This window comes from Atractosteus spatula, unplaced genomic scaffold (assembly GCF_055471065.1).
Source record: "Atractosteus spatula isolate fAtrSpa1 unplaced genomic scaffold, fAtrSpa1.hap1 Scaffold_23, whole genome shotgun sequence".
Lineage (NCBI taxonomy): Eukaryota > Metazoa > Chordata > Actinopteri > Semionotiformes > Lepisosteidae > Atractosteus > Atractosteus spatula.
This window is the reverse complement of record NW_028296797.1, coordinates 222,501-237,500: the sequence shown is the minus strand read 5'-3', so window position 1 is coordinate 237,500 and position 15,000 is coordinate 222,501. Positions and strand designations below refer to the sequence as shown.

Genomic DNA, 15,000 nt, shown 5'->3' with positions numbered 1-15,000 from the left:
GCCATCTTTAACTGTTCGGTGTCCGAATCGGAGTAGCTACGCGTACGAAATAAAGTTAATCCCAACTACAAAACATATATTTTTGTGGTAAGAGGGCGCAAAACATCAGTATTTACTGCTATTAATTACTGTACGATTTATAGTTGAAATCTGAGCCTAGATATAAAGTTAGATATAAAGTTAAAATCTCGACAAAGCAATGTAGGAAATACAGAGAAAATAAATCCTTTCTGACATCTAAAATCAGTTTCGATCAAGGTCTCTAAAACGAACAAGAAAAAGAGGATTTTCGGAGGGCAATTACGCTGTGTTTATATAGAATAACTGATTTATGAGCAATCTAATTTCTTGTTCGTTTAAAACAGTGAAATGTCAGCTGCAAAAGATCGCACCAGAAACAGCACTCTCTCTGCCTGTCATAGACGTTCAGGAAAGGCTGAATGAAGTCATGTCAAGTACAATAATTCGGTGATCAATAATAACAGTTGTAGGACAGTATACAGATGCAGCCATTCAAAATGAGTGAGGTATTTCGCGGAATACCCCGGTGGGCGTGTCGCAGTATCACGCAGTATGACGCAGTTAGCGTGGTGTCACGTGGTTAACTATCCGGCGTCGCCTTGTAAAACCGCCAGGGGGAGCTTAACCTCTCATGTACAGCATTTGAGCCTTTAATTTTGAACTGTGTATTACAGCATGTTAATCATCAGTCATTAAAATGTTGGTATATTTTATGAAAGCAAGATTGCTCAGTTGGACAAAAGTACACAACCTACCTTTATCAGAAATATTTATGCATCAAAGCCTTTACTGAAGATATTACTAATAGTATTAATAATGGATGACTTTGGACAAGCTGTATACTCAAAGTATAATTTCTTTAGCACATTTGTACAAGCACTTGGAATCTGTCCAAGCCATACTTTGTCAGGCATTTTGTTTTACTTCAACGGGCATAAAAACTTCCTTGCTTTTAACAGGGCGTTTCATAATTTCTAACTACGAAAATGATTTAAAATGCGACACCTATCATTCAACTAGAGCTTAAAATATCACAAGGATCCTCAAGAGCACAGCAAAGAGTGTATTAAAAGACACTTGTATTTATCAACGCTTTCTTTTCCGTATACCAGATTTTATGGAACCACTTCAGAGGGGTGTCAGCCAGTCAGATTCCAGGAATCGGCACTTTAAAGGAAAAATACACACCAGTATTCCATTTCTCCCTAACGATTTTAAGCATCGAAGTATTTAACTAGCATGTGAAATAGCGTGTGAAAAAGTGGTAGTTTTAAGCTTTTCTGCTAATATAATATGGAATCGCGTATCTAAAGAATTTAATAACGGTATTCGTGTGCTGCGACAGGGCTGTGTAGGGCTGTTTCGCCTGCCTGTTCATGCGTGCTATCTTGTAGCTGACTGGTCTAGGTGAGTGACTACCAGCTGGCAGGTCGTGTGTTCGAATCCAGCTGGTACTAGACTTTTCTTTTAACAAACATTTCTTCGAAAAAATAGAATAGCGATATTATGGACAATCAATTGACTTTTATATTTCAAAATATCGCAACATGATTGATATTTGCGATATTTTGAACATATCTTCCCTTCTGACAGTGGTTCCTGCTTCTATTGTGTGTGTGTGTGCAACAGAGTAAATTTTTATAGAGAAATGGAGGCTGGACAGTATGCGTTACAATATAAACATTTATATTGATTTAAATCGTGTTCTGATTTAAATCGCAAACGCGTGTTTAATTATATGTGTTTTTTAATCATAATCAGGCTAATGCAACATAAATTGATACAGTATCTTTGTCTTCTTAGTATCTTAATAAACTTTCAGCATAGCTTTCTACCCATCAAGATTTATATTTCTTGGGATTTTGGGATCAAATGTGGAAGGATTAGATTATAATCGTTTTTATTTGTCAAATACGTGATTGTATTTCTGAATGTTATGTGACACCTACAGTAGTTCACTGCTTTAAATACATCGAATTAAGAAAGTTATGTGTAGCACTTTAGAACTTTTTTCTGAACCAGGGAAAATCTGATCATGTTTCTCTATAACAATAATAAAAAACTTTATTTTACATATCGCCTTTAAAAGTGGCATCTCAAAGCAATACAGTAGATCGAAAAACAGTTAAAAGGGACCAAATTAAATACCAGACAATCGCAAACGCGTTTTCAATAAAATTATTTTATTCATTCAGCAGTTTGTGAGAGGGACATCCAGCAGGGAGAGACACACACACCGGTTTTCATTGACAAAATTGTTTTTTTTCAATTCCTCTTGTCTAACAGGAATGTTTTGTTTGTGGACAGACTTTTAGACAAGAGGAAAAGACCGCCTCCTCCTACGAAGCATTAATCGCGTATCTAAGGAAAATTGCAGTATACCTTTGTTCATGCACATCATTATACAGTACAGTATCTCAATTTGTATTTCGATTAAAAAAAATCGTTTGCCCAGCCACTACTGTTGTTATTGTTTTTATCCTGTAAAGCGTTTCCTTTTTCTGCGTTTTCCATTTCCTTTTTCTGATCACTCGCTTTCTGGATACACATCTCACCTGTCCTGTTCTTTGTTTTCCTGGTTTGCTGATTATGCCTGCTGCGGTCCACTCCTACCCTCACACCTAAAGAATACTATTTTAAATTTCTTGGCGCAGTTCATTAACCCTTGTATGTGCTGTCCGCGCCGAAAATGCAATTAAAAAAAAGTCAAAAAACGCGCTCAAAATACAATTTATAGCTTAATAAGATACACTCCACAGGCAAAATTAAAGACAAAATTAAAGACGATTAAAATCTGTAATCTTTCCACTTGTACTGTGAGTCATCGGACAGTTTCTGCTTTGTGTAAGGATGGTGAGAAAGCTGTGCTCAATGTATTTAAGGGACTTAAAAGTTAAAGGAGATGCTTCATATTGCTTGACTAATTTTAAAAACCAAGTTATAAATGCAGACGCTCCCTCGGTGCCGCGCCGGGTGTAAATATCAAAGTATACATTCCCAACAAGAATTGTACCCATCTGTCATGCAAATAAAACACCTTGAATTGAATTGAATTGAGGGAGAGAGGGGGGTAGTGGGACAGAGATACTGTAGACAGACTCAAGGCAAATAAAATACTTATGGGTACGCAGGCATTCACGACAGCAACATACGAAACGTTTGCACGTACTGTATAGTTAAGTTATTACTTGGTTTTCAAAATGCAACGAAATACAATATTGTTGTTGCTGCTGTTCTGGTTGTTTTTATCCCGTAAAGCGTTTTGAGAAGCCACCTTTAAAGGCGATATATACTGTAAAACCGCTGATTCTTATGGAATGTGTTCCGCAGGAGATTCAAATTTTTATTTATTTATTTTTTAATCACGTATCTTAGGAAATCTCAGTATAACTTTGTTCATGAACAGTGGCATGTTACATTATCATTCGTTTTTTAACAAGGCTCGCCAGCTAATGTGAATCGAAACCTGTCTTGCTAGCTTTTAAAGTCGTGCATGTGTAAACTGTACTAGAGGGCATGCAAGTTACTCTGCCCCTTTCAGCTGCAGGGAGTCCCTCTTCTGCAACACACAGCAGACAGAACGGGAGACTATTGCCTTTCATATCTGACTCCAGTGAAGTAAAAGGGGTGTCTAAAGGGGTGATTTCAGACCACATTCTAGTTACTTTATTTTGTTTACTTTTAACATTTTTGTAATTTACAGTAGATGTCACAATTGAAGCCCGAAGCCTATTATACTCAGTCTAGCCTTGGATCCTCTGAGTCCCATGACTCAGTCTTGTCTGCTTTCCTAGAATAAAACCAGTTAAGTCTTGTGTACTATGCAATTTATATTTTCCGATTCCATGCATTCCCTTAATGTTTAGAGTTTACTATATTCTCCAGACTCAAACACATAAGTACTAATAGCTCTGTCCCTTTAGGAGACTCTTTGCAGTACTGTGTCCCACTACCCCCATGAATTCTTTAGGTTGGGTCTAATATTTTTCAGTAATATACTGAATGGGATACAAAATGCTGTCAGGCAGGTAACAGAAAAGAGAAAAATATAAATATTTCCATTTTACAGACGTTCACACATTTATAACATTTTGGCTCAATAAAAAGCTAACCCAATAATTAAATGTGATAAAGTATAGTTTGGATGTTTATACATTCATGTTAATCGTATTCTTGATTTATTTCATGTTTCATTTGCTAACTTAGAGCATATTGTGCAATGAAGAATAAAATAGCTGCATGACAAGTGACTTCCTTCTCTCAGTGGAAATTAAAAGGTAGCCTGATAAATTATAATAAGACAGTAAGAAAGGTTCCAATCAGGAGGAGACAATTCTTTCCATTTTTTTGTTTGATTGCTGGTAGCAAACTGATCTGAGGATCTACTCCAGCTCTTTCTCTTTTTATCATACAGTAAATCTTATTTTCTTGCTTTCTGAAACACAATATAACAAAAAATAACCTCACAAAATCAAAGAAAAAATCCTTGCTCCCCCCCCTTCCCTTGGCAGTACTTCCTCCCATGCTTTTAACTAAGGGCATCTAAAATACTGTCAAACAGCTACAATGGTATCTCTGTACAAGGCTTTGACTGTGTCAATCACAGCACCTACCATTCCCTTACCAGCAACAACATGGATTCTAACACTCAGACATTAAAAAAAGTCAGGCCAAGAGAGAAAATACCGAGCTTTACAACATGCGGTACCAGTAACATTTTACCCACAGTAGACTCACCAACCAGATGTGTTTCAGTTTCTGTGATAAGCCTAGATTAATCATATCCTCTCCTCTAGTAGGAGCACCAAGTGTAAACATGTAACGCCCCTATTAAAAATAATGGCAAAACAGAAGTTCACTCTTTCTAGAACATACCTTCCTATGGACACTCCTAAAATGTATAAAATAGTGTCCACAGCATCTCATAATAGAGGCAAATGGGGAACTTCAAACTCATTTCATACAATGCCATCCATGAGGGGTTAAATACACCCTGAGAGAAATTAATTTCTGGATAATTCAACGGCTGTGATTTCTGGAATATGTATTATCCCAAATATTTTCAAAAGAAATTGAATCATTTCAATGAATCTGTGCCATTCAAGTACCTGCTCCAGACAGTAACCACTGCTAAGGGTTTATATGAAGCTTGCATTAAAAGACTTTAAAAAAATGTCATGCTCCCATAAAAAAGTCATGCCTTGGAGTATAGACCCCCAAAGGAATGCCATAGACTCAAACTGCAAAATAAACACATACAGAAAGAAAGTATTTGTATTGTGATTGCAAATCCTGGTATGAGTGATTGGTATGACTTTCCTCATTACAAATCTCTTATTAGAATTTAAATTTCTCTGTAACTCCAGGTCAGAACAGAGAAAATGTAACTGCCTTAAGGAGTTTACAATTATGAAAAATAGAAGGATAAGCATGATACGTATGTCTTCTGTCATTTTCTAAGTCATGTTACTGAGCACCAAATCTTATTGAGAATATGAATCCATTTAAGGTTTATACCATTAAAGTAAAGGTTTATTCCATGCTGAAAATGTTTGTACCAGACTTTTTTGAGCCCTGTTTAATTGTGTCTGAAGTCTGATGTTGTAAATTTTATTGTTAAAAAGATCCATGAAAATGTCACTACTAAAGTTAGCTGGTACTGTTGGTATTGTAAGTGGCAAGTAGAGCTCATATTTTAGATTTTGTGTAGTTGCTAGCTTTGAACTGTGTGTTGGATGCACATGAATTGAAGGAATGGGCAAACATAGCTGATGCGGATCCACAGAGCCAGCATATTAAGATGTTTATAATTAGAGGCAATTTGTTTAAATAACTAGGTATGGATACTGATGTGCAAGAGAGGTGGAAAGGCTGTTTCCTTAAGCCAGCCCTATAAAATGTTTTATTCTCAGTGAGATGCTGCCATTTCATAGTGGGTTTCTAACACTGTGTATAGTTCCATCCACACAGTGCCTTTACTTCCATCCATTTCTAATCTCTTTATCCAGTACAGAGGATTTGGAGCCTATCCCAGTAAGCGACGGACACAAGGCAGAATACACCCTGGACATAGCGCCAGTCCATCACAGGACAGACAGACACAAACACACACACACCAGGGCCAGTTTAAATCTAACCTCAGAACCTTTCTTTTCAGAAGACTTAGTGTCTGTATCTGCTTCATTTTCTAATTTTGGTAGCACCTCTAACTGCTTGTCTTTCTTATATGCATTTACTTTGTAATCTGTGGTCCTTTTATCTGTTTTTACATCTACTGTATTGCTTTGAGATGCCACCTTTAATGGTGATATATCAAATAAAGTTTTTTATTATTGTTATAGGGAAACATGATCAGATTTAAAAAGATCTAAAGTATACTAGTTTGTCACTCTTCTCATTCCCTTTGCTAAATGACTTTTCATACTAGTCTGATCAATCTAACTGCCAGTTTTCTGTGCTTTCTCTATCCTGCTAGATTTGCAATTATTCTGAAAATTTTCATCTTGAAATAACTCATTTCTAAATACCTTTTTCACTGTTAACATCTTGCAGCAACTCTGCGACAAAATATACACTCTGACAGTTCATCCCGCTACCAACATTAAATAAAACAAATCTTAAGATTTCTAGATTTATGTCTTTATTTAGTGGTTTCATTAGTGACAAAGGCTAAACTTTCTTGGAAAAATGTCTTTTATGTGTTGCGGAAAAAACTGACTCGCTTTAACAAAATATGTTTACAAATCCTTTCACCTGGCATTTTCGTAGTTAGAAATTATGGAACGCTCTGTTAAAAGCAAGGGAGTTTTTATGTCCGTTGCAGTTCTTTTGCAACATGAATATAATTATATCGTTATTAATTTCTTGAGATATGCGATTCCATATTATATTCCCTTTTAATCAAATTCTAAAAGTATGCTTGTTGACTCCGGTATCGCGTTAGTTAAAGACTTCGATGCTTAAAATGTTTAGGGAGAAATGGAATACTGGTGTGTATGTTTTCTTTAAAGTACCGAGACCAGCCATATACTGTATGTTTAAGTTCCAAAATTAATATCGTTTATGGACTTCACACGCGTTGCAGTATGCTCCTATTCTTTTTATGCTTAGGCACTAAGATCTCCCTTCTGCTTTGTGTAAGGATGGTATCAAAAGCAATCTTAAGTGATGACAAACCACTACAATAACAACAGTAGTGGCTGGCTCAATGTATTTAAGGGACTTAAACGTAAAAGGAGATGCTTCATATTGCTTGACTAATTTTAAAAACTAAGTTATAAATGCAGACGCTCCCTCAGTGCGCTCCTCTGGTGCGCCGGCTCTTACACAGTGCCTGTCTGCCGAAAGCATTACAACATACATACCCAACACTGCTTGTACCCATCTGTCATGCAAATAAAACACCTTGAATTGAATTGAATTGAGGGGAGAGGGGGGGAATACTAAAGACAATACTGGCTCAATACCAATACGGGCTTTGACGTGCTAATGCGTTGGTTTAACAGTCCGGGTGTGGCAGGCTTCCAATGTCAACTCGACTCGATTGGAAGACAATGAACGTATTGTAGCCCTAAATAAATTAATAGCAAACATGGTTTACATAAAATACATTTTTCCAAGAAAGTTTATAATAATACGATCTATAGTTGAAATCTGAGCCTACTTTAAAAATAAAGGAAAAGCATTTTCAGAGAGCAATCACGCTGTGTTTATGTAGAAAAAGCGATTAGGTTTATGAGCAATCTAATTACCTATTCGCATAAAACGCTATATAAAATAAAGTTTATTTAGAGATGAATGATCAGTGTCGCAGTTTAAATAATGGGAGTCAGGAAACTAACACACAATTAAATTTGCCTGTGGAGTGTATCTTATTAAGCTATAAATTGTATTTTGAGCGCATTTTTTGACTTTTTTTTAATTGCATTTTCGGCACGGACAGCACATACAAGGGTTAATGAACTGCGCCAAGAAATTTAAAATAGTATTCTTTAGGTGTGAGGGTAGGAGTGGACCGCAGCAGGCATAATCAGCAAACCAGGAAAACAAAGAACAGGACAGGTGAGATGTGTATCCAGAAAGCGAGTGATCAGAAAAAGGAAATGGAAAACGCAGAAAAAGGAAACGCTTTACAGGATAAAAACAATAACAACAGTAGTGGCTGGGCAAACGATTTTTTTTAATCGAAATACAAATTGAGATACTGTACTGTATAATGATGTGCATGAACAAAGGTATACTGCAATTTTCCTTAGATACGCGATTAATGCTTCGTAGGAGGAGGCGGTCTTTTCCTCTTGTCTAACAGTCTGTCCACAAACAAAACATTCCTGTTAGACAAGAGGAATTGAAAAAAAACAATTTTGTCAATGAAAACCGGTGTGTGTGTCTCTCCCTGCTGGATGTCCCTCTCACAAACTGCTGAATGAATAAAATAATTTTATTGAAAACGCGTTTGCGATTGTCTGGTATTTAATTTGGTCCCTTTTAACTGTTTTTCGATCTACTGTATTGCTTTGAGATGCCACTTTTAAAGGCGATATGTAAAATAAAGTTTTTTATTATTGTTATAGAGAAACATGATCAGATTTTCCCTGGTTCAGAAAAAAGTTCTAAAGTGCTACACATAACTTTCTTAATTCGATGTATTTAAAGCAGTGAACAACTGTAGGTGTCACATAACATTCAGAAATACAATCACGTATTTGACAAATAAAAACGATTATAATCTAATCCTTCCACATTTGATCCCAAAATCCCAAGAAATATAAATCTTGACGGGTAGAAAGCTATGCTGAAAGTTTATTAAGATACTTAGAAGACAAAGATACTGTATCAATTTATGTTGCATTAGCCTGATTATGATTAAAAAACACATATAATTAAACACGCGTTTGCGATTTAAATCAGAACACGATTTAAATCAATATAAATGTTTATATTGTAACGCATACTGTCCAGCCTCCATTTCTCTATAAAAATTTACGCTGTTGCACACACACACACAATAGAAGCAGGAGCCACTGTCAGAAGGGAAGATATGTTCAAAATATCGCAAATATCGATCATGTTGCGATATTTTGAAATATAAAAGTCAATTGATTGTCCAGAATATCGCTATTCTATTTTTTCGAAGAAATGTTTGTTAAAAGAAAAGTCTAGCACCAGCTGGATTCAAACACACAACCTGCCAGCTAGTAGTCACGCACCTAAACCAGTCGGCTACAAGACAGCACGGATGGACAAGCAGGCGAAACAGCCCTACACAGCCCTGTCGCAGCACACGAATACCGTTATTAAATTCTTTAGATACGCGATTCCATATTATATTAGCAGAAAAGCTTAAAACTACCACTTTTTCACACGCTATTTCACATGCTAGTTAAATACTTCGATGCTTAAAATCGTTAGGGAGAAATGGAATACTGGTGTGTATTTTTTTCTTTAAAGTACCAAGAAAAGCTATATACTGTATGTCTATGTTCCAAAATTAATATCATTTATGGCCTTCACACGCGTTACAGTATGCTCCTATTCTTTTTATGCTCAGCTACTAAGATTTCCCTTCAGTGGTAAAATTCAATATCTACAACGGGCACAGCAAAGACGTTTACTGTACTGTAAGTCTTTCTATGACAAACCAACGAACCACGAGTGCCCCTGTTGGTCAACCAATCACGTACTGCGGTGCCACGCTTCATCTTGCGTCACACTGAGCGACGCCACCTGCGGTACGTGTCTGTAACGCGCACTTTGAATGGCTGCATCTGTATAAGGAGGATAAGGATTTTGAAGTTGACTCGAAATCTGATAGGTAACCAGTGCAAGGACTTGAAAACAGGTGTAATGCATCCCTGATAGGATTCTTGCTGTCATATTCTGAACATATTGAAGATTGCTCAGTGTGGATTTAATTTCACCAGTGAACAGGATGTGCATTTATTAATTCTAGAAAAAAAGCCTTTCTTGATTTCTCTAGTTCCCTTTAAAATAAACTATTATTCCACAATGCAGAGTATTACATGGCCAGTATTTACACATGATATTTGTGATTTAAAGAAATTAACACAAGCAGCTTTTGGAGATTTAAGTGTTGGCTGAGTTATTGCAGGATAAAAGACTAGAGATGTTGGCAAGAAGAAGATAATTTGGGGAAAGCTGAGGAATACACTTATAACAAGAACACTTCCTAATGGGGTTAGGCATACTTTTGATGAAGATGATGAAGTTAACAGACTATATGTTTACATAGATACTGAAATAAGGATTGTATTTTAGATTATGTGTAGTTGCTGGCATTGAACTGTGTGTTGGATGCACATGAATTGAAGGAATGGGCAAACATAGCTGATGCGGATCCACAGAGCCAGCATATTAAGATGTTTATAATTAGAGGCAATTTGTTTAAATAACTAGGTATGGATACTGATGTGCAAGAGAGGTGGAAAGGCTGTTTCCTTAAGCCAGCACTATAAAATATTTTATTCTCAGTGAGATGCTGCCATTTCATCGTGGGTTTCTAACACTGTGTATAGTTCCATCCACACAGTGCCTTTACTTCCATCCATTTCTAATCTCTTTATCCAGTACAGAGGATTTGGAGCCTATCCCAGTAAGCAACGGACCCTGGACATAGCGCCAGTCCATCACAGGACAACAGACACAAACACACACACACCAGGGCCAGTTTTCCCATAAACCAATTAACTTACCAGTATGTTTCGGAGTGCGAGAGGGAGTCATATCACACATATGGAGAAAAACCATGTAACCCAGAGAGAACATGTAAAACCCCCACACACAGGATGGCAGGAATTGATCCTAGGACCCCAGTACTGCAAGACAGCAATGCTAACCACTTCACCACCATAATAAATGGATGGGTATCTTAGTTATCTTTCTAGTTCACAGGTTTGCATGCATAATTTAATTTTGAAAGCCACTGAGACATGTCATGGAAATATAACTATCAAGGAAGCCACAAGAGAGAGTTCTCACCTGAGTAAGGTCTTTATTTCAATATTGCAATATTGGGAGCCCTGCTACCACTTCGCAAAGTGCAACCAGAGACTCAATTTGTTACAAGCAGAACAGGGTTTTTATAAGACGTTGCGCTGTAAAAAAGTTCAGCACTTGGTCCCTTCTAAAACTTCCCCTTTCTCTAAGAGAAAACAGATTACATCATAGAGCGAGAGAAGAAAAACTAGATTTGTTATTCAAAGCTTATCAGTTACTTTCAGCTAATTCTAATGACCCAGACAGCATATATTGTTTTGGTACATTGTCTTCTAAACTAACCTAAACAGTGTACTTTGTTGACAAACTGATTTCTAAAATTCTGCACGTACTGTAGCACAGCAGTTACATCCTTGAAATATATTATCTAAAAGCACCAATATATTTTTTTCAAAGCTCTCTACATTTTTAAGAATCAATTTACTTATTAGATTTCCACTTCAGACATCAGGTACTACTGTTGTATTTATGAAAAAGAAACAAAACAAAAAACATACTAACAACTGTGCCATCCTACTCCTTAGTTAATACATTTTATTATTCATAAACAGTTAACATTGTTAGCAAAATATTTTGAATTATATTTAACCCTATTTTTTCTTTAGTTTTGTATTTAACTTTAATGTAATATTATTGATTGCTAATAGTTTATGCTAACACCTAACTTTCTTAATTAGATGTATTTAAAACAGTGAACTAAGTGTAACATACTATTCAGAAATACAATCGAAAATAGTTTTGTGGTGTTTGTATGGATGAAACGTTTCTAAAATGTATAACGTAACAAAATTAAAGACGATTAAAATCTGTAATCTTTCCACTTGTAATGTCATTAGACAGAACAACACGTTTCTGGTTTGTTTTAATAAGTATTAGTTAGTAGTTAGTAGTTTTAATTTAATTAGTATTGCAATTCGCACTGATTCCCTTGCGAAGATATGGACTTAAGAATATTCGTGCCTGGTCAAAAAATGGCATTAAGCACTTAAAATTAATATGGTTAATAATAGTAAACTGTAACATGCTGTAACAAGATCGGTTAAACTGCGAAGAAAATGCTTTCAGAGGAAATGTTTCAGGTGTGAAGAACATAGATCTCCAATGCAATTTCAACCAAACCTGTTCGCACACACCCTGCCCCCACTACCATTAGAATATACACAAAGCACTGAAATCTTTTGAGCTAATGATCAGGTGACCCGAGAGAGAGCGAGAGAAACACCAAGGGGTGCGGAACCAGGGAACTATTTACATGGAAAACGGGCGATCTCCCCAGACTGTCCGCCCGTTTCACTGTTACCTGGATACCTCTTTATTTAGAACTCACAAACACTGATTTTTAGTTTCGAAGGATTCAAGTAGGGTTTTAGATGAAAGGCAGTGACCTTAATCAAGCCCAAATCATAATTGAACCCATTCAGAGCCTACATTACATTTTAGCGTTTCATTCTGAGCAGAAGACCCTCACACCTGAAGAAGGCTTGCGTTTTCTCTCTTCTCTTTTAAGCATGTGTACAATGTGTAATACAATTACAATGTGTAATTACAATGCGAATCGTATGAGGGTGGGGGGGAGGTGTCTTTCGCTGGAAATCTCGCCTTCTTCTACTTTACGAGTACAACCCCCTCTCTGCCGGAGTGCTGGCTGTGACGAATTAAACCGGTTTCACAGGTTTCAATCACAGACCATGTGACATGGGAGTCAGGAAACTAACACACAGCACCACCGGATTTGATAACACTATAAAAACGCTATAAAATAATGTGACTAGGCACAGAACAAGTTTACAGCACAGTACAATAATAAATGCTGACCATGACTTTAGAAGCATAAATTGCCTTACACTCAATTTAAACACAAGCTGTCTTTAGCCCTCTAAGCTGGTTCATACAGAAATGTAGAGATCCAGGCTCAGAACACACAGCTTCATTAGCGAATACATATGCAGGACAACTAGAGAAGACGTTTTACAGAGGATGGATTTTTAGAAACATCCCATCAGTGACATCACTGAAGTCAACTCCTAGGTACTGTAACTGTCGTGTGGATAGTTTCACAAGAATCAGACAAAGGTTTAAGCATCGCTTGTTCTAGATAAAACTGCAAAAAAAACAACAACAACCCATAATGTACTTCTTTGCGGCTCTTTTTGCCCAAATCATATATTCACAACGTGAAATCTAGAAAATAATATTACGTAACCAAAATCCGCAATATGAAAACAGAACCTGTGTAATTGTTGATGGATGATGTACTCGTAACATTTTTTCAAGATGAACTACAACATTTAAAAAATGACTTGTATGTACTTGATATCTCTAATCAATCCACGGGTCCCAGCACAAAACGAAACTAAAACGCATACCGTTTTGGGCTTCTTATTAGTTGCTCAAAAGTAATTTGACCGTATGAAATGCATAATATAAACCTAGAAACATATACGTGAGCAGTACTTAAGCACTGTAGTATCGGTGTTAAGACATACTTCTCAAATACTGTAAATCAAGTTAAAAATATCTCAAGACCGATTCTGGTCATAATGAAACCATGTTTCGTGTATGTTTTCTTTAAAGTACCGAGACCAGCCATATACTGTATGTTTATGTTCCAAAATTAATATCGTTTATGGCCTTCACACGCGTTGCAGTATGCTCCTATTCTTTTTATCCTCAGCTACTAAGATTTCCCTTCAGTGGTAAAATTAGATATGAATATTCAATACTTAAACGGGCACAGTTAAGACATTAAATATACATATACATACTGTATACAGTACAGTTTTCATATGGTAATATGTTTATGTTCCTAAATCAATCTCTTTTATGAGCATGTGAAAGGCATGGTGAATCGATTCTCAAAAATTACTGTACTTTGCATGATTGGAAACAAATGCGTGATTGCGAAATGCTGTGGTGTTACTTTTACAAAGACGGTCAATGAAAAAAAGAATGTTGACCAGGGCAATACTTTGAGTTTACACTTACAGCTTGTCCAAGGTCATTCATTATTAATACTATTAGTAATATCTTCGTTAAAGACTTTGATGGCCACAGCTCAAACATGAGAGGTTGAGCTTTATTAGCTCCACCTTGCGGAAATTCCGGATACTATTATTTTGCTTGTCGTATTATAGGAGAATTTACGGTAACTCGCGGTATTTACCGGTAGCTTGCGGTAGACTGCGTACAGCGTACCGCAAAATAATGCGGTATCGCCCGCGCATTTTGAATGGCTGCATCTGTAGGCTGCCAAAAGTCTCCGAAACCAAATTTTGATAGCAGAAAATTCTCACTCGTCCAGAAGTTCCCTTGGGACCCAACATCCAGCACAGAGTGGTAAAAAAGCGTCTTTTTTGTAGACCCTTGCAGCGTGCATTGGTGGTTCAGTGGTAGAATTCTCGCCTGCCACGCGGGAGGCCCGGGTTCGATTCCCGGCCAATGCAGTGGCTTTTGCAGCGAGCGGCTCCATCACTTGCATCCCCTTTCAACTCGCAACTGAAAACCCACTGAAGCTTAGAAGCTGTGAGCCAGGTCAGTACACGGATGAGAGTGACCTACAGGGAAAAGCAAAGCTTACAGCTGGAAGCGGTGTTAATGGAGCCAGCGGTGGGGCGCTCACCCTGAGGTCTGTGCGGGTCCCAATGCCCCAGTATAGTGACGGAGACGCTGTGTGGTAAAAAGGCGCTGTCTTTTGGATGAGATGTAAAACCGAGGTCATAGCTCTCTGTGGTCATTAAAAGTGACCACGAAAAGCTCTTGGTAATTGATGGTCTTCAATAATGCTTCTCCTTTAGGTACATTTGAAATCAGCTGAAAAATGCTGTGAAATGGGGGGGCACTTGAGGCCAGTGTAGGATTTGGGTTACAAGAACCATTAAACAGCACGAGAAAGCCCGTACACTGAATCGCAGGGCTTTCTATTCAAAAAAGGACAAAAGAAACTTCCCTGAATTCCATTTTTTG

The 15,000-nt window shown here is 37.1% G+C and overlaps 1 non-coding gene across 1 annotated transcript; it reads left to right on the top strand.

Annotated features, from left to right (window-relative positions):
* Window positions 1-14,409: 14,409 nt before the first annotated feature.
* trnag-gcc (transfer RNA glycine (anticodon GCC)) lies at window positions 14,410-14,480 on the top strand. The gene has a single exon. It is a non-coding gene; the product is annotated as a tRNA-Gly (tRNA).
* The last annotated feature ends 520 nt before the right edge of the window (window positions 14,481-15,000 follow it).